The sequence below is a fragment of the Lissotriton vulgaris genome, unplaced genomic scaffold (genome assembly GCF_964263255.1).
Source record: "Lissotriton vulgaris unplaced genomic scaffold, aLisVul1.2 SCAFFOLD_1810, whole genome shotgun sequence".
NCBI classification, from domain to species: Eukaryota; Metazoa; Chordata; class Amphibia; order Caudata; family Salamandridae; genus Lissotriton; species Lissotriton vulgaris.
In genome coordinates this window covers 297693-320444 of record NW_028248350.1, presented here as the reverse complement: position 1 = coordinate 320444, position 22752 = coordinate 297693, and positions in this window count along the sequence as shown.

The window sequence follows — 22752 nt, the reverse complement described above, 5'->3', positions numbered from 1 at the left end:
CTGCTATAAAAACTGGTGTGGCTATTGACCAATGTGTTAGTGCTTGTTGTAGGCATGTCTGTATGCTACACTGTGCAGTGGTTTTCGTATTCGAACCTTCCATCTAGAAGTTAGTTGCACTGAAATTGTTTCATCAGCCATTTTGAACCTTACAGCAGTATTTTTGCACATGCTGCAAAGTCATAGAGCTGAAACCTCTGTCTGCTAATCTTAACTTTGTCAGCCTTAGTCACACTGTACTTCCTTTTTATTTTTTAGGTCTTGCTAAAGGTGGCATTAGCTTTTTTTTTAGTATCCTGTACTCGATAATATGAATTAATAGTAAACCCAAGCATATACAAGGGTGCTTTGGCTAGCTAGCCCTCCTCATCCATTGATGTATTCTTTACTCATTGACATTTTGTTTCTGCACACCACAACATATAGTATGGGACTCAGTAATAGTATAATTTACTATTCCTACTCCAGTTTGTGCAACAGCAGGGAAGGTGTTGGATTGTACATTCAACACCTTCTGCCCCCTAGAGCAAGTCATTGTAGCAACTTGCGAAGTAATGGTTCACGTTGTAACAACGCTGTCGTCGTAACAACTGTGTTGTAATAGCATGCAATGTAAAGCATGCGATCTAAATGCTGTTTCCCTAATAAGCCTAATAAGCTTCCTCAACGTCTTCCTTACTGACATTCCCACCTTTCAATTGCCTGTCAACTTACAGCACCGTTTTGTGTTGTGTGAAGTTTGGGCTGTAGTTCCTATGGGCCTTCAGTGTGGATGACACTTCTTATCAAGTGTTTTAGGCATGGGAATGTGCTGCTGTAATACAGTTTTTAAATCATGGTAAAGTAGAGCAGTGCATATGCATTATCAGCATAAAAATTGCTTATTGAATTTCAAACCTCTCCTCTATTGATTTGTTCATCTTATTTGGAGTATCTTTCATCCAAGTATATTGCAGAGAAAACTAATTAATTGAAACTAATTGTAAAAAAAAAATCATAATAATAATTACACAACACACATTTGTGTTGGGTTCCATTTTAAAGTTCTATTAAGTAAAAGACTTTGGGTCATTGTGAAAGTTTGGGTTAGGAATGGGTTTGTGTCCGAGTTCTGTTTAGGTTTAGGAGAAGGATAAGAGTTCAGTTAAGGTCAGAATTTCAGCCCAGGTCACTATTGTTTTTTTGTGGGCAAATGTGAAGTTAGAGCTAGGGTCTGGGTAATTATTAGGATGGAGGCCAAGGTTTTGGTGAAGTCCAAGAGAGGGTGGGTATTGTTTTACAGTCTGGTTTGTGTTAGAGTGTATGAGTAGGATTGGGTTCAGTTTGGCAATTACTTCATTAATTATATTTTTGACAGTGATTCGTGACTTACTGGTCGTTTAGGATCAGAGTAACAATTATAGTAAAGCTAAATTCTGTTTTTTTAAGGCTGGGTTAAGCCACATACATGAATGTCGATTTCACTGCGAGGTCTAGCAAAATCTGATTATTTTATTTGTGTATGTATGGCTCTCAAAGAAAGCCTGTTGTTTATTTCAGTTTCTGAAAGTCATAACTACTTGCTTTGATATTATAACATTAGGTTACTGTTTAGGGCAACTCACAGGACATATTTAACTAGTGTTTGTTTTGCATGTTTAGAAGCAGCGCTTTAAATGTACAACTATATTTTTATACCATTTGTTAATAAATATTATCCCACTACACGTATAACAACAGAGGCAACAAATATCAATTTTTATTGATACCTTCTGCAATGTTTTACAAATAGTATTGTACAAACAGATGCCCTTATAAGTTCTGTTATACGTTTCTAAGTGCTTTCTGGTGCCTTGCAGGGCACAGCCTCATGCAGCATTTGCTTATTATTTCTTACCTTCTTTTCCTTTTAGTGTCCAATATATGCCTTTATCCGTGTTTGTGGTGCTTTTACTTTATACATTTCGGCACTTAGATTTTTTATCCATACTATTTTTATGGTTTACAAATGCACATTATTGCTACCCTAGCTTATGCTACATATAATATTAGACCAGCAAATATTCAATACAAAAGGTATAATACACATACTTACTCCACAGATACATAAAAAACTGTAGTTAGCTAACACATTCAGTACAGAAAACAAGAAACAAATCCAGCAAAATATAAACAATGCCAAAATCTCTAACTCGAACTAATGCGAGACCTATTGCATTGCAAATGCTTGTTTATATATGTGAACGATTACAGATGTTTTCCAAGATGGCGGTGCTTTTGATTGAGCAATTTTGTTAAAAACATTTGTTAAAAGTGGAGGCCATAGATCTTGATTATCTAAAAATAAATCTATAGGAACTCCATCCGTTCCTGGAGCCTTTGCTCGTTTACATTGATTTAAAGCGTGTTTTGTTTCAAAGAGTGTAGAGCTGACAGGAGGCTCATCAGTCTCCAAAACATGGGGAAAAGATTGAGGGGTTTTCAAATCATCCGTTCCAAAGAGGGCTTCAAAGTGTGTCACCCATGCCTCTTGGTCAACATTAGTATCTGTGGTCATAGGCTACTCATCCTTTAAAAACCAAACAGAGCATTAATCAAAGATCAGAAACCTTGTGAAGTTTTTAGTATAGCAGCCTTTTGCAGGTTTTCCCACCACTCTTCTTTTAAAAACCTCAACTTAGTGGTCCTTGCATTTTTGTAGGCTGGACGCAAGCCTTTTACCAGTAATGTATCTCGCGGTCTGGCCTTCAGAGCCACATGCAGACCCTTAAAGGTTTTATCACAATTGTTATCGAACCAACTACATTTTTTAGGTTGGCCAATCCGGATCACATGGGTAAATTCTTTTTACCATTAGTTAAAATCAAATCCAAGTCTAGACAGCTGATTATTTCCCCATAACATTTAGAGACTAAATTTGCCAAAAAGCTCCCCGTGTCCACCTTTTCCCACTTCAAAACGATACAGTTCTCTCTTGTGATCACAGGATTTATAGGGAGTTTATACGGACACTCAATTTCTTTAGTGTTTTGTATGCAGAAAGTTACTGCAGCATGGTCACTAAATGAATAAAACAAGATCTTAAAATGAGAGAAAAGGTCTATCATTGCATCAGAAACCAAAACATAATCAATGGTAGAAGACGAAAAATGATTTAACAAAGTACGTTCAAACTGACCAGTTAAGTTATCAACAGGATTTTAAAAAAGCAAGATTATTTATCATTACCAATCTGTTTAGGGCTTTACCATATTCAGTATGACAGAAATGGGGGACACAGTCTTCTTCCTCATCCTGTATTCCACAAATTAATGCATTGAGCTTGTCACAAGGGTGAGCATTAAAATCCCCAAGCCAGATTACATTACAAGGTTTACTAGATTTATCCTGTAACTCAGTAACATCTCTTTCCAGCGGGGAAACAACCTTTACAACGCAACTTTTACAACGCACTACCATTACAACGCAGTCATTATATCACAACATCCCTTACATTGCATGCCATTACAACGCAACCATTACATCGCATGACACTACAACGCATACCATTACAACGCATGTCATTAATACGCATACCATTACAACGCATACCATTACAATGCATAGTACCCTTACACTATCCAAAACTTACCCTACTGATGCACCCCTGGAGTTAAAATAGCAATTTTTACCCCTACACTATCCAACACTTACCCTACTGTTGCATCCCCTAGAGTTAGAATAGTAATTTTTACCCCTACACTATCCAACACTTACCATACTGTTGCACCCTCTAGAGTTAGAATAGTAATTTTTACCCCTACACTATCCAATACTTACCATACATGCAATGTAATGGTATGCGTTGTAATGGTATGCGTTGTAAAGGTAGTATGCGTTGTAATGGAATGTGTTGTAAAGGTAGTTTTTAGACAATTCGTTGTAATGGCATGCGTTGTAATGGAATGCGTTGTAAAGGATGTTGCGTTGTGAAAAATTTGTTGTAAATGCATGCGTTGTTTAAGTATGCGCTGTAATGTCATACAACCATCCAGCATAGTCAACACAGCTGATTGGTCACATCCAAAATTATTATTGTAATAATTAATAAATAGCCAACAATAATCCGGAGAATGTTCAATTAAGATAATATGATAAGAAGGAGAATCATTCAAAAATGGTGAATTATTGGAGAACAATGTCAGAGGCCCGCCCTTAGCCCATCCAGCAGATGACGGAGCAGCTGCAGTATGAAAGGAGCGATACCCATTCAGATATATTGGGACCCTTTCCCAGGTCTCTTAAAGGCACAATATATCACTGGAAGTTAACAAGGAAAGCCAATCATTATTAGACCTTTTTTGATTATAACCAGCAATGTTCCAAGACATGACCGATATAAAACCGGTAGAGTTCCCTTGAAATGTCGGGGACTGAGAGGTTAGAAATGTTTTTGCGCCTGACTAAGGTCACTGGAGAAGTGACCAAAGTGGTAGTGGGCAAGGGAGATCTTTTATGCAAATCTAAAGGAACGCATTCCCACTGGTTGACATAGTCTGAAGATCCAGTCAATCACAAACAGAGAGGCCTTCTAATGCGGCATATCTATTTTTTAAGGGAAGTGGGGGAACTAAAGTAGAGGGAGGTTGATTGAGTAGGTGTCAGGGAGGCCTCCAGCTGATTTGCTGACTAAAATGGGGCTACTGTGACATCTGAGGGATAGAATGAGGTTTATAAAAGAAACCTAAAGGTAGAACAAAAATCTCGGAATGAAATGAAGACATGTTTGGAAGAATTGGTAATAAATTGGCCACTACATGGGAACTATCAAAATGTACTACGATACAATCGCCTTTGATAGTTTTAGGGGCTCTCCCTACCCAGGATACCCTCCTCGCCATGATGATGTTACGATGAACATTTAAATTTTCACCTAGGCATTTAGATAACCAATGATTGGATTTATGTATAAGCTGCTCTGTATTTTCTATTGTATTGGGGTTGAGTTCTGGGATGTTAACTAAAACCATAACATAGGGACAGGCAGCTGGAGGGAGATCTAATGTTAATTTAGACTTCCTAAATTCATGATGATACTGAGAAACTCCCCTATTTAAGCTTAATGGCTGTAGCCCTCCCTGTAGCCCACTCTCCTGACAGACTGCAGGTATAGGTCTAATAGGGCTTGGGAGAGGAGTGGCAGAACTAGCGGTTAATTGTTTTTCGCCATATAGCCTTGAGCGACCAATATTCTCAAGATTGCCTTGTAGCTTGCCTTGTAGCTTTATCTGTGCTTGGGACCCATCATTAGCATTAGCTCTCAGATTATTGGCAGAAGTAGAGTCACAGACAAAGCCAGAAGGAACAGAAGAAATCCCAGTAGTTCCCACTTGGTTGGTCGTTAATTGCTTGTGGGTAATATTGGGGTCTCCATCTAAGGTGTTATTAGGGGGTAAAGATGGATCCACAGTCGGAACTCCGACAGAGCCAGAATCACTTACAAGTTGGCTCAAGTTCAATCGATCAGCCGCAGTAACTAAATACCCTTGTCCTAAGGAAGAGCGCTTTGCATGATCAAGGTGTCCAATCAAAGCCTTCTCTCCGTGAGTTCAATTTCATGCACCAAAACAGATTCTGCTCTTGTTAGAAAGGCATCCAAGGTACCAACATGATCAGTTCCTTGCTTCTCTTTGGAGTTATTTCTTTTATTCATTGATGCCCTTATTTATTTATTTATACAGATCTCCCAGAATCAAGTTTTCTTTTTTTTCAAAAGTCCTTTGACAGTGCCACAATAGAATAGAATAGGTATAGCTAGGTGCGCTTTTTATAGGAACAACCGCCTCCCTACCATATTCTTCAAATTGGTAGTGGTCAAAAATCCCTGCAACAATGATTTTCCTGGCAACGTGGAAAGAGGGTAAGCCCTGCGGAGCCTCCTGGCTAATGGCGCAGCAACAATGTCTCTTGGGGCCCCCCTGGCAAGGCAAAGCAACTACTGGCAGCAGAGGAATCAAATTGAGCAATGCAATGCTGCTCAGTACTTTGTGCTACTTTGCTGTTCTGCTCTTTAGCTCTGACTAAACTCTGGCCATGAGTGGCACATGTTGTTTTATTTTGCGCAGCTCCCTCATAGCACTTTTTTATCGTGAGCTACGGCGACCTATCTTGTCAGCCTCAGCCTCAGAATTCTAGGTGGCTCCCTTGCACCAGTGGTCGTCTTTATAATAATGTTAGGTATGGGCTGAGGGCTGAGCAGTGTTTTTTGGTGAGGCCAGGACTAAAATGTAAAGGGGGAGAGGCGAAGTGGCGAATTTGTGGCTAGTGGTCGGATTTGGGGGGTGACACGCTCACCTGCGGGCACTCGTGGGCACTCGCAGCCGCTCGCAGACGCAGCCTCAACTACCCACCGCCCCCTCTCCATCTCTGCTCAGCTCATTCCTCTTGCTGTTGCCGTGCCCAGCTCTGCTCTGCTGCTATGCTATGCTGATGGTCCGTAAACCGTTGCCGCCGTGACTCCAGCAATTCCTGCAGCACCCGGTGCACTCTGCTCTCGGCCCTCTCACACCACATGACTTCCTCCTGTAATCAGGACTCAATGAAAGGGCAGCCTATAAGTCACCCCTCTAGTAGGTCTTCACAATCCTGAAGGCAGGGTGCTTGATTCTAAGTGAGAGGGTGTCACTGAATGAGCCGGACAACCCTGCAGCCAACGTAGTCCATTCTACTGGGTTGTTAGTGCTACAGCCATTTACGACATGTAGAGCTGCATTATGCTGCCGCATGATGACCAACTCTAAAATGGCTAAAAGTAACCCTATCGTGTTTGGTGTCAAACATTGTGGAATCATATCTCCACACCAGTATCCGGTGTGGGAGGTATGATTCCACCGCTCAAAAATAAGCTTTGTGTGGTGACTGGGGCTCCTGATACCAGACTTCTAGACCCGGGCAGCCCAAAAGGGTTGCTGCCAACCAGAGACACATATCTGCCCTCCCACTGCTAAGCCAAGCTCAAGCAGGGGAAGCAGAACAGTAGGCATTCTGTTACAGGGAAGTGTGACCACCTCCCAGACAGGATTTAGTGTATTAGACCTGGTTGGGTGCGCTTGCCAGCGACAAAACGTCTACATGAGAGGCACATTTGGTGTCCCTGGGCATAGTGCAATTCAAACCAGTCCAGGGAGCCGTTAGCTCCTGCTCTGGTGCAAAACTGGACATGGGAGTGGAGTAACCTCCTCCCCACTGTCCTGACCCTCCCCTGGGAGGGTCCCCTGAATTTGTCTAACCCTACCATGGGTACAAAAGGGCTTACCTGGCTTTAGAACCTTAGATTTGACGTGGAAAAGATTCTGATCAAGAAACCACTGAACTTTGACGGTCTGGACACTCTGGACTCCGCTGGAATTTGTTAGGGCCCAACTTCGTCTCCCTCTGTCTCAATCATCGTCTGTGCATGTGCACCATGCAGGCTCTGTCCAGGACCTGTGGAGCATCAAGGACAACCAAAGATATCTCCCTTAGAGCGAAGGAGTCTCTCCCCTACAACTGCAGGCACCGTAATGCAACTGACTGGTCTACTGATCCGGAGCTCCTGTGGACTCCGAAGGCTCTAGCAACACAGAAGGTGGGTTCTACGTCCCTCAAGATCCGAGCTGCCATCTCTCTAAGTTTGAGGTCAGAATCCCTTGTGGGGGCTGAAATACCTGTACCCCTGTGCACTGTGTACTTTTGCAAGTGGATATGCTTGTTGGCATTCCCAAAACAAGTGCATTGGGCTCCGAATAGCCCCAACCTCTATCACCATTTCCACCAAAGAACTTTGGCCTCCTCACATTCAGTGCTCTGTGGGTGGCTGCTTTGTAATTCTGCTCGAGGTCCCCTCGCAACTCCTGTGCCTCCAGCCTGTGGGTCCTCTTGAGGGTCATATTTATTTTTCTTGGGCTCCCCAGGTTGCTCCAGGGCTGTACTTGTTCTGGTGACTGCAGAGTCAAGAACCCCTTCAACATACCTGAATCACCTGACAATGGTGGGCCTTCGTCTATGGAGCCCCTGGTCACTCCTGAGTGACCCAGACTCTGTCTCCTCTGCTTTCAGGTACTCTTCAACCCAAATCCATATTATCCCAGACAGGATTGAGGGGCATATTATCAAGCACGGCGTTAACATTATCGCCACTTTAGTGGCAGAAAACTGCTGCTAAAGCGGAGATAATGGGCTTGATAATACGCCGTAGAGAATTCCCATAGAAGCCCATGTTCACACCAGAACATGGGCTTCTATGGGAATTCACAGGGGTGTATTATCAAGCCCATTAGGGCCGCTTTAGCAGCAGTTTTCTGCCGCTAAAGCGGCGATAATATTAACACCGTTTCTGGATATTATGTCCCTTAGTGTATTAGTGTGAAAATGTAGGGAATGGCCCAACTATCCAAGGGACAGGGTACCAACATATGTCAAAGAATAAAATATCCCTTGGATGAAACAATCAAGCTGCCTGATCATGCACACTGGACTCAGCATTCATAATCAACCTTGTCCCTATTTGACAAACCGTACATATACTAAATGGTCTTCAATCCAAATCTCCCCTCAATTGTAATTATAAACAAAACTGAACAATTAAGTATCACAGTGTGTGACTTTATTAGTATCAAATGTCAGTTTAAAAGCATTAAAAACAATACAGTAGAAATCTACCTTCATGTACAATAAAACACATTAAATAATTCTAAAAACCAGAAAGAGACCCTAATTCCGTGATGTATTATACAAACATCGGTATGTCAATTCATAGGAATAAAAATCACAAAACCAGAATCAAATCAATCCGTTCTGGCACATTGTTCCTTGAATTAAACTTGTAAAGGATGCGTTGACGCGTTTCGGTGTGTAGCTTTATGTGCACCACCTTTATCAAGACTGAATATTCTTTCTGTCTCTTTCGTGACCCATAAATTCAACCAATTTTATCGTATAGTTTGTGGAAATTGTTTCCGAATACCAGTCACTTCGTGGGCAATATCCACAATGTTTTTCAATGACCCCACAGGACCTGTATGCGATCACACCCCTTGCAGTAAAGGAGTTACTCCCTTACAATCACAGGCACCATAACACAACTGACTGGGCTGCTGATCCTGAGCTCCTACGGACTCCTAAATCTCCAGCAAAACAGTAGGTGGGTTCCACGTCCCTCGAGGGCCGAGCTGCCCTCTCACCAAGTTTGAGGTCAAAACCCCTTGTGGGGCTGCAATACCCATACCCCTGTGCACAGAGTACTTTTTCAAGTGCATATACTTGTTGGTGTTCCCAGAACAAGTGCACTGGGCTCCTAGTAGCTCCTACATCTGGCACCATTTCCACCAAAGAACTTTATCCTCTTCACACTGAGTGCTCCGTAAGCGGTTGCTTTGTAATTCTGCTCGAGGTCCCCTCACGACTCCTATGCCTCCAGCCTGTGGGTCCTCTTGAGGGTCATCTTTGCTTTTCTTGAGCTCCCCTGGATGCTCCAGGCCTGCCTTCACTCCCCTGTGTTTGGTGAGTCTCCTGGACCTTGCTGGTCCGAGCCGTGACCTATCTTGACCATCTACGTGGGTTGCCGCTGCCGAGGCTTGTTGGTGCTCCAGCCAGTCACTGACCCCTCTGCACTCGACATCCTTTGTGGGACAGCTCATATCTGGCTCCAGGTCATCCTCGACCTCTCCAGGTCCCGATGGCAGCAGAGTCGAGAACCCCTTCAACACACCTGAAGCACCCGTCATCGGTGGGCCTTGTCTACCGAGCCCCTGGTCACTCCTGAGTGACCCATACTCTGTTTCCTCTGCTTTCAGGTACTCTTCAACCCGAATGCACATTTGGATTCCAACCAACACTTTTCTTCCTTCCCGCACTGACATTTCCTTCAAGTCCTCCATTGAGATCGACGGCGGCTTCTGACACCACTTCAGCCCTATGCACCCGGCTTCCCTGGGATAGGTAACTCTGGTACTACAGTATCCACGGGTGGGGTGGCTCTTCAACCTCCTATGATCCAAAGGGCTACCTCGTAATCAACTGGGAATGGTCCTTAAATGTTAAAACTGCAACCATGACTCTCCCGTAGAATTGTACAGCGTGCGGGGTCGTGTTTCCGCACTGCACCTGTCCTCCGTGGGGTCCCTACTTACTCACCTAGGGTGGTTCATTTGGGTTCCAGCGATTCTACACACCCTAGACACTGTCTTGACTCGAGTTGTGGTCATGGAGCCCACTGTGTATTAGTGCTACTTACGATTGTTTCTGTGCTACAGTATTGTGTGCTTTGTGTTTATCTGCGGGTAGCAGAAACTGTAAAGTAATTAGAGTGTGTTGTAATAATAAAGACATAGTTTTATAACTACTGAGTGGTTTTCTCTTCATTTAATCAATACAATACGGTTGGAATCTGGTAAAACAAGCTGCTTAACATAAATTCAAGACTAAGCCTGAAGGCTGCTCTCCATAGCTACCACTTGGATAGCTTTGACCTCTTAAATCACCATAAGGGTTGTTTGGACTGGTGCAGGGGGCCCACTTTAATTTGTGCACAGCATAAACCAGGCCAACTTCTCACAATGTCTCACAGTCAGACGCTTTGCAGGGTGACAGTTTTAAAGGATCAAAGAAACAGGAATCGATTCAAGGTTTTCAGATTCAGGCCTGGTTTTCTACTGATATTTTCTGGACCAGGAACAAAATCAAGTAGAAACCTTGTACCTTTTCCTAAAGAGCGACAGTAACAATGGCCTGCTTCTGGATCCGCTTTTGAATCCCCTCTAGAAGTGCTTGCTGACATGTGGCAACCTTTGGAAGTAGGGTGCATCTGAAAACTGGATTTGGAGTTTCTGAAAATTCTAAGTCGTACCACTCCGAAACCACTTGCACCACCTAAGCATTCTTTAATATCTGATTCAAAATGTTTTGAAACAACAGATGTTGTCCTTCCAATGGAGAAAAATTCAGATTGTCATGCTTTTGGCAGAGGGGGATTGGATGAGGAGGCAGAGAAGGGCTGGAACCAGCCGTGAACCCTTTCTCGAAAGGGCTGAAAAGCACCCATCGGAAGACCAAGTGGAAAAGCTCTTGTCAAGGAATGCATAGGAGCCATTAGCCATTTGTTTGGACAGATGTCCTAATCCGGTCTTCTATTTGTCGCCCAAAGAGCCTGCAACCATCAAAAGACAACTTCATTAGAGTCACTTTTTGCACTATGTCTGTTCTCCAGGAGCACATCCACAAATGATGCCATACATCAATAGTTGCTCCTGGCACTGCCGATGAGGTGCACATATTATGAAAAGACAAGTCTGAAAGGAACTGAACCTGCTGCTCCATTAGAGACAAGCAGAACAATCCAATGCTTCACTAATGCAGTCCGCTAAAGCTTTGAAATTCTTTAGAAGAGACTGGACAGTATTTGCTGTGTAAGTATTAGCTCTGATTTAAAAATTAGATACAGCATAACACCTTTGAACTGCCCCTCCACCTTCTTATCGACAGTGTCAGGTGGGGAAGCATCCTCTGATACCACATTACTTTTGTGATGAGCTTTGGGTTTAAGTTCTACTTATTTTTTTACAACAATAACGCTGAGTGGAAAGCCCTGCCATCAGATTGTCCACTTTCCCTACCACAGGGAACTCCTTTGCAAACTTATCTACAGGATAGCATCTGGCTAGGAAACTGGGAACATATGTTTTTTCCACCTTTTTCCATTCATGGGACAAGACTCAAATGATGACACCATGCAATTGAACAACAGTCACAGGTTCCACATGTTGCTAATGAGCCAGAAAGTCATGCTAGTCAACCAAGGGGTCAGGAGTTGGCACGATTGGATTTTCTCACAAATGCTGCAGGAGGTTAGTCAGGCCCACGCCCTGAGCGAAACAACCAGTATTGCTTTCCTCCACCAGATCAACCCCAGGATCATCAGGTTCTTTCACTTTGGGGATTTTTACAGGAAGAGGGCCGTCCCTGACTTTAAAAGCTGCCTCTACCGCAGCTTATATCATGGCTTGCACAGATTCCATGGATGGAAGCTGAGAAGAAGGTCCAGCAGTCTTCAGTTTGCTCCATGGTAGCAGAGAAGAGGAAAGCAAAACCACTCCAAAAAACATCATCAGTAACACAGGCTGCAACTCTCCACTGTACAGGTGAGCGATGCTGAGAACCGACCAAAAACACCCTGCTTTCGGACAGTAACTAAGCAACAAAGTCTCGCTGTCAGTCTAGCGAAAGCCACCATTTTAGGTAGGAAAAAAAACATTAGTGCCTATACGCCCAAATTGCTTACTGGGGGAGAAGGTGACTAAATTACTTCAAAATGAATGAAGAAAGACCACCAGTTTACAAATGAATCTCAAGGCATAAGACACATTACTGGTCTCAAGAAGACACCAACTACAACCTCTCCATGGCTCCCTTCTGATAATAATAGACCTGTATAATAGAGCTTTTCGTCAAGGAGTTGGAGAAGTTTGTCTCGTCCTTTTCAGCCTTTGTAAAGCCCAGTCATCCAAGAAGAAGAATTTACCTGGAAGGTTTTTGGAGGGGACGGAAGAGGCAGGGGTCGCTCCTCCGGCTGGCAGTCCTATCAAGGCCCCAACAGAGCACAGGCCAAGAGGGACAACGGTTGGCACAATAGCCATCAGAAGATATTCTACCCCACACGTGGCGATGGGAGTGGAAAGAACAACCCGGCCAGTGGAGGGGCCAACAACAGTGGCAGTTACACCGGTAAGCCCCATCCTTACTTTGCCTCTCCACTTGTGGGGTGTGATATCGTTTGTTCACGCACAAGTGGTCAGGAGTCACGGCAGTCCAATGGGTGCTGGAGACTGTGCTAGGATACCACATAGAGTTTTACAGAACTCCGGTGTAGTTAGTAAAACCCCACCCACTGTATTTTTTAAAACAGGACATTTTTCTGATCAATCAAGACGTACAAGACATACTGGCCAAGTGCACGGTATGCACAGGGGCATAAAACAGGCCCCCGCATCCCCCGCAGTGCGGGGGACCCAGGGGCTGCAGGGGGCCCCCTCAGCACTGTACTCACGCCAGAGAGCACTGGATTAAATCCGGAGCGGGCCCCTCTGTGTACCTTGCAGGGGGCCCCTACGACTTTCGTTACGCCAATGGGTATGCACATCTGCTCTCCACCCCAGAGGCTTCCTCAGCAATCTGTTTCTGGTGGAGATCAACTTCAGATCCTTCAACAAATAGCTGGTTTACTGCCATTTCAAGATTGAGGGGCTCCATCTCCTCAGGGACCTTCTGCTGCAGGATGATTGGTTAGCACATCTGGACCTCAAGGATGCCCACCTGATGGTCCCCATTTTCCTCCACATTGCAAGTTTCTCCAATTCGAATGGAAAGGGCAATTCTTCGAGTTTCAGACCCTTCTGTCAGGTCTGTCTTCAGCACCATGGTGCTTTACGAAGCTTCTTAAACCTGTGCTGAAACACCTCCGGGCACTGAGCATCAGGTTAATAATCTACCTCAACGATATTCTCCTGAGAGAACAATCCTGCAATCTTTTGGTGTCTCACCTGTACACCACCATTTCCTTGCTCCAGGACTTGGGGTTTATCATCAGCCAGCAGAAGTCTGATTTGGTTCCTCAGCAGAGCATGACGTTTCTCAGCTTTCACATAGACTCCAGATCGGTAATCCTGAGCTTGCCTGACCAGAAGATAACCAAGATCAAAAAGGAGCTGAAGAAGGTTCTCAGGTGGTACAGGATCTCCCTGCGGCAGTTGGCCGGGATTGTTATCTTCCCCTATACAAGCCATTTTCATGGGGCCATTCGATTATAAGGCCCTGCAAGCACTAAGGGCGGCCCCTCTCCGGAGGGGATTTACGTATTCAGAGCTGATGTTGGAGGCTAAGACGGTGCTACAGTGGTGGATAGACTACATGGAGGCATGGAACGGTGGGTGATTTTTGGTTCCTGTCTGGACCTACTCATAGAATCAGGCGCCAGTCGCCTCAGCTGGGGTGCCAGATACAGCTCGATATCCATGGGAGGCAGATGGACAGTTGATGATTTGAGCCTACACATCAATTGTCTTGAGTTGTTAGCAGGATCGTTTGCTATTTGGTCCCTCGCGAGCTGAATTCCTCATCCAAAACGTGTGGGCTCCAGGAACTACCAAGAGGTACAGATCGGCCTGGAGGAGGCAGGTTTGTTGGTGTGTGGAAAATGGAGAAACACTTGGATCCCGTGGGCACCAGTGTTACTGACATTTTGAATATCCTCGCAGAGCTCTTCCAGGAGAGACTGGCTTACTGTACCATTAACTAATTCAGGTCAGCTAACTCAGCGGGCCATATTCTGGTGGGTGAACATCCTTGGGTAAGCAAGGTTCTCAAATGCATCAGGATATCTCGTCTCCCTGAGCCTCACTACTGGGGAATCTGGGACGTCAATTTGATCTTACACCTGTTATCCTACTGGCAAGACAACCAGTACCTTTCAAGGAAGTAGATCTCAGCAAAGCCGGCTATTCTGCTCTGTCTTATATCTTGTAAGAGAGCTTCAGGGTTACCTTCACCATTTCCAGGAGAACAAAGTCTTGCACCAGGTCAATTGTGCGTCGTCAGGTGCCTGAAGGCATATGAGGATATGACAATGGACGTTTCCCTTTATGGGAATGACAACTATTGATTGCCATAAAGAAACCATTCAAAGCTGGGTTCCCTTTTGACCATTGCCAGGAGACCTGAATTGATACCACTGCTTTTGGGGCTCACTCGGCTAGGGGGGCTATGCAGGTAGGTGGCAGGCTGGTGGTATCAAGAATGCAGCAGATTGGTCCTAGAACTCCACTTTCAAAATGTTCTATTGTAAACCAATGCATGACACTGCCACATGGGTGATAGGTAAGCTTTAAACATGCATAGTACTCGCCTCCAGTCCTGACATAGAATGAAACATTACCTAATTAACATGAAGGACAATTTAAATTCTATTAAGGTCAGAGAGGTGAGGATTATCCCCCCTAAGATGTTATCTTTTTGCTATACCGCCCTGGAGGACTTACAGGGATATCGACATATATATTAACACCTTGAAACGGTGAGATGGATACCGAGATTAACAGGGAAATGCTGTGGTCTTTACTCAGATACAAACTGTAATTCTGTATTTTTATTTAAAGGTTATTTTCTTGACATTACGGGTATGCATGTTTTGTGAACTGATCTCGTACAGACGGCGGGGCTTGTTTCGAATGTTAAGGGACTTGATTCATTGGTTGGAAATATCATTCATGCGATTTACTAAACCTTGGTAAAGTTATGACTTTGCATGTCTTTAACTGGAAAGGATATGCTCTTCACATTCTTTTAGGTTCGGATTCAAAAACGGATTGAGGTCCAGCATGCTCAATTTCCTTCAGTGAAGAAGAGGAAGGACTGTGGCGTGGTTTATGTTATATGGACTCATGGACTGTTACATGATTGGCTTATGATTACCATGGTTACTGCCTGTGGTTCATGGGCGTTGTAGTACGGTGTAGTGATGTTTTTTGCTTTTTAACTTTGAACCTACTGTTTAATAAAAGTGAAGAAAATAATGCATAATCCTCGCCACTGTTCCTGACATATAATACGATATGCCAGAAGGAGAAGATGTCTCAATTGTAAGGACTACATCGAGGAAGACAGACGAGGAGGTGTTGGAGAGCAGGTAGACCGGACTGCTGACATGTGACCCTTGCTTGGGAGGCTCAATGCTCTGTTTCCTGATGTGTTCCTTCAAAATATAACTGCCGTCCAATGCATTTCAAAGGGGAGTGGAATTTAGAATCAAAAAATGTAAGCATCTGTGAACAAGACTTTTCATTTCCATTGAGGACATGGAGGTGAAGATTATTCATGTCCTTCTTTGCTTCATTTTAAACAGCAGCCATGTACGCAATCATTGACTACAGTACCCAAGAACCACAAAGAGAAAAAGTCCCAAAGTCAGAATAGTAGTCTACAGATTACAACACTAGTATCCATATCAACAGTTGTAATATCACATGAACCACCTCTTCTTGCTGCAAAAGGATGTGTGCTTGAATGAACTAACCAACAAACGTATTCTTGTTTTTGGTCTGCAACTAAAAGAATGAATCCAGTTAGTGACTATTCATAAATGTTATAACATTATAGTTGGGTGGGCCAGTAAAAAGGACACAAGGTATCAATTGGTCTAGATTAGCAAATATGAGTGGGAAAATCTTCGCCTCCATGCCCTTAATCAAATTGAAAATTCTTGTTTACGAATGATATAACATTTTCAATTATATGTCAGGACAGAAGTCTTCATATTATGCATGTTTGAAGCTTATCAACTATAGTGAAAAAGGATTATGTACTGGTTTTAAGTAGAAATCCTTAAATATTGAATCTGAAGACAAATTTGCCATGCGTATAATGACCTCTAAACAAACTCCCACATTGAAGGATTTGGAAGCCATAGCTCCCCTAACAGAGTGGGCACAAAAAATGAGGTATTGATGCCAGGTTCTGCCAGGAGGCATCTAATCCAATAAACTAGAGCTGGAAAGGAAACAGTATTATGAATCAGAGAAATCAGCAACTCACCCGATGGAGACGTTCTAAGAGGGGGCGTGACTCTGTCATACTACAGCAGTCAATTAACAACATTTAACGTCTGGTTACCCAGGAGGGCATGAAAAGAAACATGTTTAGATGCAGACTTTAAGTGAGACACCTTCAGGTGTATATAACCTACCTGCAAGATCCAGAACACTGACATAGATACCCTTTTGTAGGAGACTAAACAATGTAAAAGAGCCATTTAGGCAAAATGTTATTTAGCGTTTAAAAGAGAATAGTGTGGCCAATCCTGAAGGAATTCCAAAACTACAAATACGTCCCATAGGTTAGAATATTTAGGGTGGGGAGGAGCAGAGAACCTGATACCTCTTAGGAGTTTAGACAGTAGGGGATTTTCTCTACTGGTTTGTTGGCAATAGGAGCGTGACCTGCACAAATAGCTGATGAAACTACCTGTTCCAGGCCGATTTGTATCTCTTATTGATGAGAGCTTGTTCTGAATGTCCTGGCATTTGCCAGCATCTCCGTAAAGTCTCCAGGCTACTAAGGTCAGTCAGTAATGACCAAAGCATGAAGCTACTCCAAAGGATCTTGAAGGAGATGTGGAAGATGGGGAACGGTTATTGGGGGTTTAGAAGAGAGCTCTAGCAGGAGGGGAAACCAACATTGTGTTCTCCACAATCTTGTTATTAGACTCAATTCTGAGGTCTGTTTCCTGACTGTGAGAGCTACTCTCAGAATCATAGACAAGGGTGGGAAGGCATAATTTAGAGCCTTCCAGCACTAAAGGAAAGGATCAGTACCTGGTGTCAAAGGTTCTGGCCTCCAAATGAAGAACAATGGTAACTGGAATGTCATATGAGATGCAAAGAGGTCCCTATGGCAGGGAGAACCACTTTGGCATTACCTTGGCATAAAAACAGTTCAGTTTCAATTCATTGGTATTCTTGAGAAAACATGAGTTCCAATCTGCTATCAAATTTTGGTAGATAATGGCTGTTGGAAAGTGGGTTATTTATAGGGGCAAATGTAGGTCTGCCACTGGCAATAAGGCCACTAACACAAGATAGCACTCAGCATAGGTCTTGGAAAATTATGCCTATGCTCAACCCTTTGTAACGTGGCTGCGAGCAGACAGGCTTAACTTCAAAGACAGGTATGTAAAGCATTTAAAAACACCCTTTCAGAAAATAATGAAGACACAACACATAATAAAAATCTAAAACCAATTTATAAAAATACCAAAATGACAAAAATCCAATATAGGGAACCGGAGATATGAATTTTCAAAATATAATAAAATATAGCACCTTGAAGATTATAGCACCATATTGTGATACCTGCTCACGATAGACCGGACCAAAGTAAAAGTTTCAAGCCGGGCGTGATGGAGCCCTGAGCTGCTACAGCTCGCGGCAGGTCCCGGTCTCAGTTTCTACGTTCACTCTTAGAAACTTTTCTGGAGCTTTTCTCCTCGAGGCCCCTTGAAGCTCCCAGGTAGTCCGGATTAGGTGAGTGTTCGTCGCCTTGTCTTGTGACGAGGTCCTGGTCAATTTCCCTGGGGCGGACGTAGAAAATATTTCAGGATTGCTTCTGTGGGACAACCCAGGAATCCAGGCCGACACACGATGGAAGGCAGGTAGCTTGGCTCTTGCAGTTGCTCCCAGTCACCTTTTCATCGAGCGGACTTCAAAACTTTTCTGGAGCTTTTTCTTGCGGGATCTATCGATGCTCCTCATGTAGCTGGATCCAATGAGGGTTTGCCGGCTTCAGATATTCCTTAGTCCCGGTTAATTTCCGGAAGTTGGAGCGATGGAGCTTTTAGCGGGATGAAGCTGCTTTTTTTGGCCAGCTCGAAATTGAAGGCAGGGAGTCTGGCTGGCCAGGTTGAGTAGGTCCCTCTGGGGAGCTTTTTTATAAAGTTGGTCCAAAGTTCTCCAAACTTCTTGAACTTCTTTTTGAAGTTCCTCAAGGGGTCCCAAAGTGTCTCAAACTCACTCCAAGGGTCTGGAAGCTCCAAGATGGTCCTTGAAAGTTGAGGACTTCAGTTCCTACAATCCACTGGTACAAAACCCTTACAAATCCACTGATGGTTCTCCAAGGTGTAGATTTAGTTGGTGATGTTCCAGATGAGCTCTTTTAACCTGTAGCTTTCAGGGAGTCCACACTTTAGTTCTTTTTCAGCAAGATAATCCACTGGGCTGTAGTTTCAGGTGGTACAGTCTTCAGAGGTCAAGACATAGAAATATTTGCACAACAAAACTTCCAAACAGGGCACTTCTTGCTTCAGTAAGTTTCAAGTAGTCGATCTGGAGGACTCTGCCCCTCTCATATACTTATTCCAAGTTCTCTGGGTCATGCAAGATGTCACCTTTGACTAATGGGAGCAGTGTAACTCCTCAAAGTTATGACCACATCCTGTAGAGTGTGGCATTATTTTGTCCCAGAGCGCATCAAATCTTCCAAATCCATAATGGCTGATTTTCCAGCAAGGAGGTAAGAGCTGGCTAAACACACCCCTAGGATGGCTAATTTACTTCGACTCTCCCCCCTGCATCTGCTCATACCTCCCTTAATCCTACCATATGCCTAAGGTGGGAAGTTCAGAGATGTAACTGACAATGGTCTCTGCTCTCCCCTTTGAAGAGCATAGTTTATGAATTGTACTTAATAGCTTTAGGTTGAAGAAGGCACCTTTTGCAGTGCTCTTGATGTGTTTAATCATATCCAAGTTAGGGTCCAGAGTGATACCCAATGACTTCACTGAGTCTGCTGGGATGAGGGTGCAATCTAGAACATCAATAACCTTTAACCATTCCATGATTTGCGGGGTCTTTTCCTTGCTGGCTAGGAGAAGAATTTCCGTTTTGTTTTGGTTTAGTTTCAGATGGTTGCGGGACAGCCACTCTTGTACTTCTCTTAGGGTGATGTTTAGTCTTTGCATGTCTGCTAGGGCGGAGGTTTCTAGGTATATCTGGGTGTCGTTGGCATAGAGATGGAAGGGAATGTTGGCTTGTTTGAGGATGATGGTGAGTGGCTCCATGTAGATGTTGAATAGTGCCGGTGATAGCACTGACCCTTGGGGGACACCTCTAGTTATAGGGTGTAGGTCGGACGTGAAGTTTCCTATTTTTATTCTTTGAGATCGGTTTTGTAGGAAGGAAGTCAACCACTGTGCAACCACCCCATTGGCACCTACCCTATCTGTGAGAGTGTTGATGAGTAGTTTGTGGTCGACCGTGTCAAAGGACGCCGAAAGGTCCAGGAGTATGAGTAGACAGCAGCGGTTCTTGTCCAGTGAATTGTGCATATCATCTATGACATTTAGGATGGCAGTCTCTGTGCTACATCCTTTCCGAAGCCTGATTGGTGTGGGTCGAGGAGGTTGTTGATGTCCATGTTGTGGGTGAGTTGACGGAGAACACATTTTTCTAGTAATTTTGCTAGGAAAGGAAGATTGGATACAGGTCTGTAATTGCTAAGATCGTTGGGGTCAGCACCAGCCTTTTTTATTAGTGGTGTTACCTGGCCTATTTTGAGGCAGTCAGGTATGATTCCTGTTTCCAGTGAGCTGTTAATGATCCTAGTCCAGGTGGGGGCTAAGGAGTATTTGAGTTGTTTTGCCAGTTGCGGGGGGATGTGGTCTTCAAGGTGCGATGAGGGTTTGGATCCGGTGGTTAGTTCAATAATTTCAGTTACAGTGGTGGGAGTGAAGGTTAGCCAGTTGTAGGTAGGTTGGCTGGGTGGGTTTGCATCATCTTTACTGAGTAGCGGGCCGGTCTTTGATGGAGGTGGATGGGCCGTCAGTGAAAGCTCAATCTTCAGAATTTTATCGCTGAAGAAATTAGCAAATTTGTTGCATAGCTCTTTGGAGGCGGAATAGCAGCCGGAGTTGGTTTAGATGTTTGTTGTCTGATAATGTTGAAGAGTTCTTTAGGGCGGTTTTTTGCATTGTTCAGTGCGTTGCAAAAGAAGGAGGATTTTTCGTGCGCGATGTGCTTGTTATACATCCTATGTTTTGTTTTGAGTAGTTCGAGGTGAGTTGACGAGGGGTTATTGTGCCAGAGTCTTTCAGTTGCTCTTAGCTGTCTTCTTTCCACGTTTAGTTCAGAGTTGAACCACGATCTCGATGGGAGGGTCTTGCTCTTTTTTTGTTTCATGGGTGCTAATTGGTCCAACATGTCGGTTAGGGCCTCGTTATATTGGGTGGTAAGTTCTACAGTGGACCTTTCGTCTTCATTGGGGGGGAAGAGTGAGTTCAGACTTTCTTCTAGTTCTTCCAAGGGGATCTGTCTCAGGTTTCTTGTCCAGTGGAAGTGATCATTCCTGTCAGGAATTTGATGCGTTTTTTGATTGATGTGGAAGAGGATGAGTTGATGGTCTGACCAGTCGACTGGGAGGGTGCGAATGATGGTGATTGCCTCCTCATGGGCTATCATGGCATCTAGGATTGAGCCTTTGTCGTGAGTTTGTTCAGTGCAGTGTTGAATCAAGTTGTTGTTGTGAAGGAGATCGTTTAAGGTTTGCATTAGAGGGTTGTTTGTCTCATTCCAGTGAAGGTTTAGGTCTCCTAGTATCAGGTTGTTCTCATTTGAGAGTGAGCAGTGCGAGATCAGGTCGGCCAGCTGTTCACCAAAAATAGTATTGTTTCCTGGTGTTATATAGATGAGGTGGCACTGAAGTCTTTTGTTGTCAGACATTTTGATGTTGACTGGCAGGTATTCCAGATTATGATATTTGAGGGAGTCGATTTCTGCTATAGAGATGTTCTTTTTAAATATGATTGCCGTCCCTCCGCCTCCTTGGTTGTTCCTGTCCTTGTTGAGGATAGAGAATCCTGGGGGTACAAGCATGTCGAAGATAGGTGCGGAGGTTTCATTCATCCAGGTTTCAGTGATGAACAGGATGTCTAAGTCATGTGTTAAGATGGTTTCTGCCAGTTCGGTTGCGTGTTTATTCGCAGATCTGCAGTTGATGAGCATGCAGTTGGCCATTTTCTTGTTGTTTAGCTCTAAGATTGGGGGGCCCTAGGAATATTTATGAGGTGCGCTGGAGGTCTCATTAATTTTGAGGTTGTGGTTTCTCTCCCGAGACCGATAATTACTGGGATCCTAGCACTTGTGGTGGAGGTTGGCTTTGCTTTATAGGATTCAGCAAGGTCCCTCGCCTCTTGCATGGACATTACAGCGCTCCTTCGCTTGGGTCTGTGTGGATGGTTACTGAGGGGTGTTGTTTTCCAACTCAGTCGTGAATTTATGTGGTGGAGTCTAAGTTTGTTGAGGGGGCCAGGGAGTGAAAGGGGTAGGCCTTGAGTAGAGGGGATGTTAAGTTTAGATAAGATTCTGTTAATATTTTGAGTCGCTATTCGTAGTTGGAGTTCTAGTCGAGCCAATCTTTGGGTTATGCTCAAGGAAGGAGGGGTAGAGGTGTTGGGGCTTTGTGTGTCCCGCGTCCGATCCTTGGTTGTTGGAGGGAGATTAGTTATGGTAGGTGGAGAAAGCGAACCTGTGTGGGAGTTCCTCACTCTGTCTGTGATCTTTTTGTGGTTTATGGGGGTAATCCCTGGTATCGGTGGGGTTACTGGGTTTAGAGTGGGCAGGGCATTCAGGACAGTTAGCAGTGGGTCGGTTTCTTTGGTTACTTGGTGGGGGTAGGGGGAGACCCTTGTGCTGGAGAGGGGTAGGGGAGGTCATGCCAATCACAGGGGTACCCCACCATACCATTGTGTACCCTAGTGTATGTAGGTGTCTTAATTCTATTCTAATGTGTCTCTTTCAACATACCACTGGCCCTGGGCCTGGTTAGGCAGAGCCCAGAGTCAGTCAAAATCAGTTACCACAAGTATCAAAAAAGTTGGGGGTGCCCAGGATGACTTTGCAACATTACACCATCATCAAGATAACAGGCAGTAATGCCAAAAGTCTTTGGCAATCTCCACCATGATCCATTTGTCTGAAAGGAGTTAAATACAATTTGGAGTAGATGAACACAAATCCAAAGGTTTCCAAAGGAGAGATAGTTAGAGGTATATGCTATTTCAGGAGATGGGGATCGGGTGCCATGAGAAGGATGTTGTTCCGATAAAAGTTTGAAGCAAAGGCCTCTGGCCATAAAAACTCAGTTACTGGGTTTAGCCACTTGGTGAAACACAAGGGAGGCGAAGAAAGACTGAAAGGCAATGCCAAGAATTCAAATGTG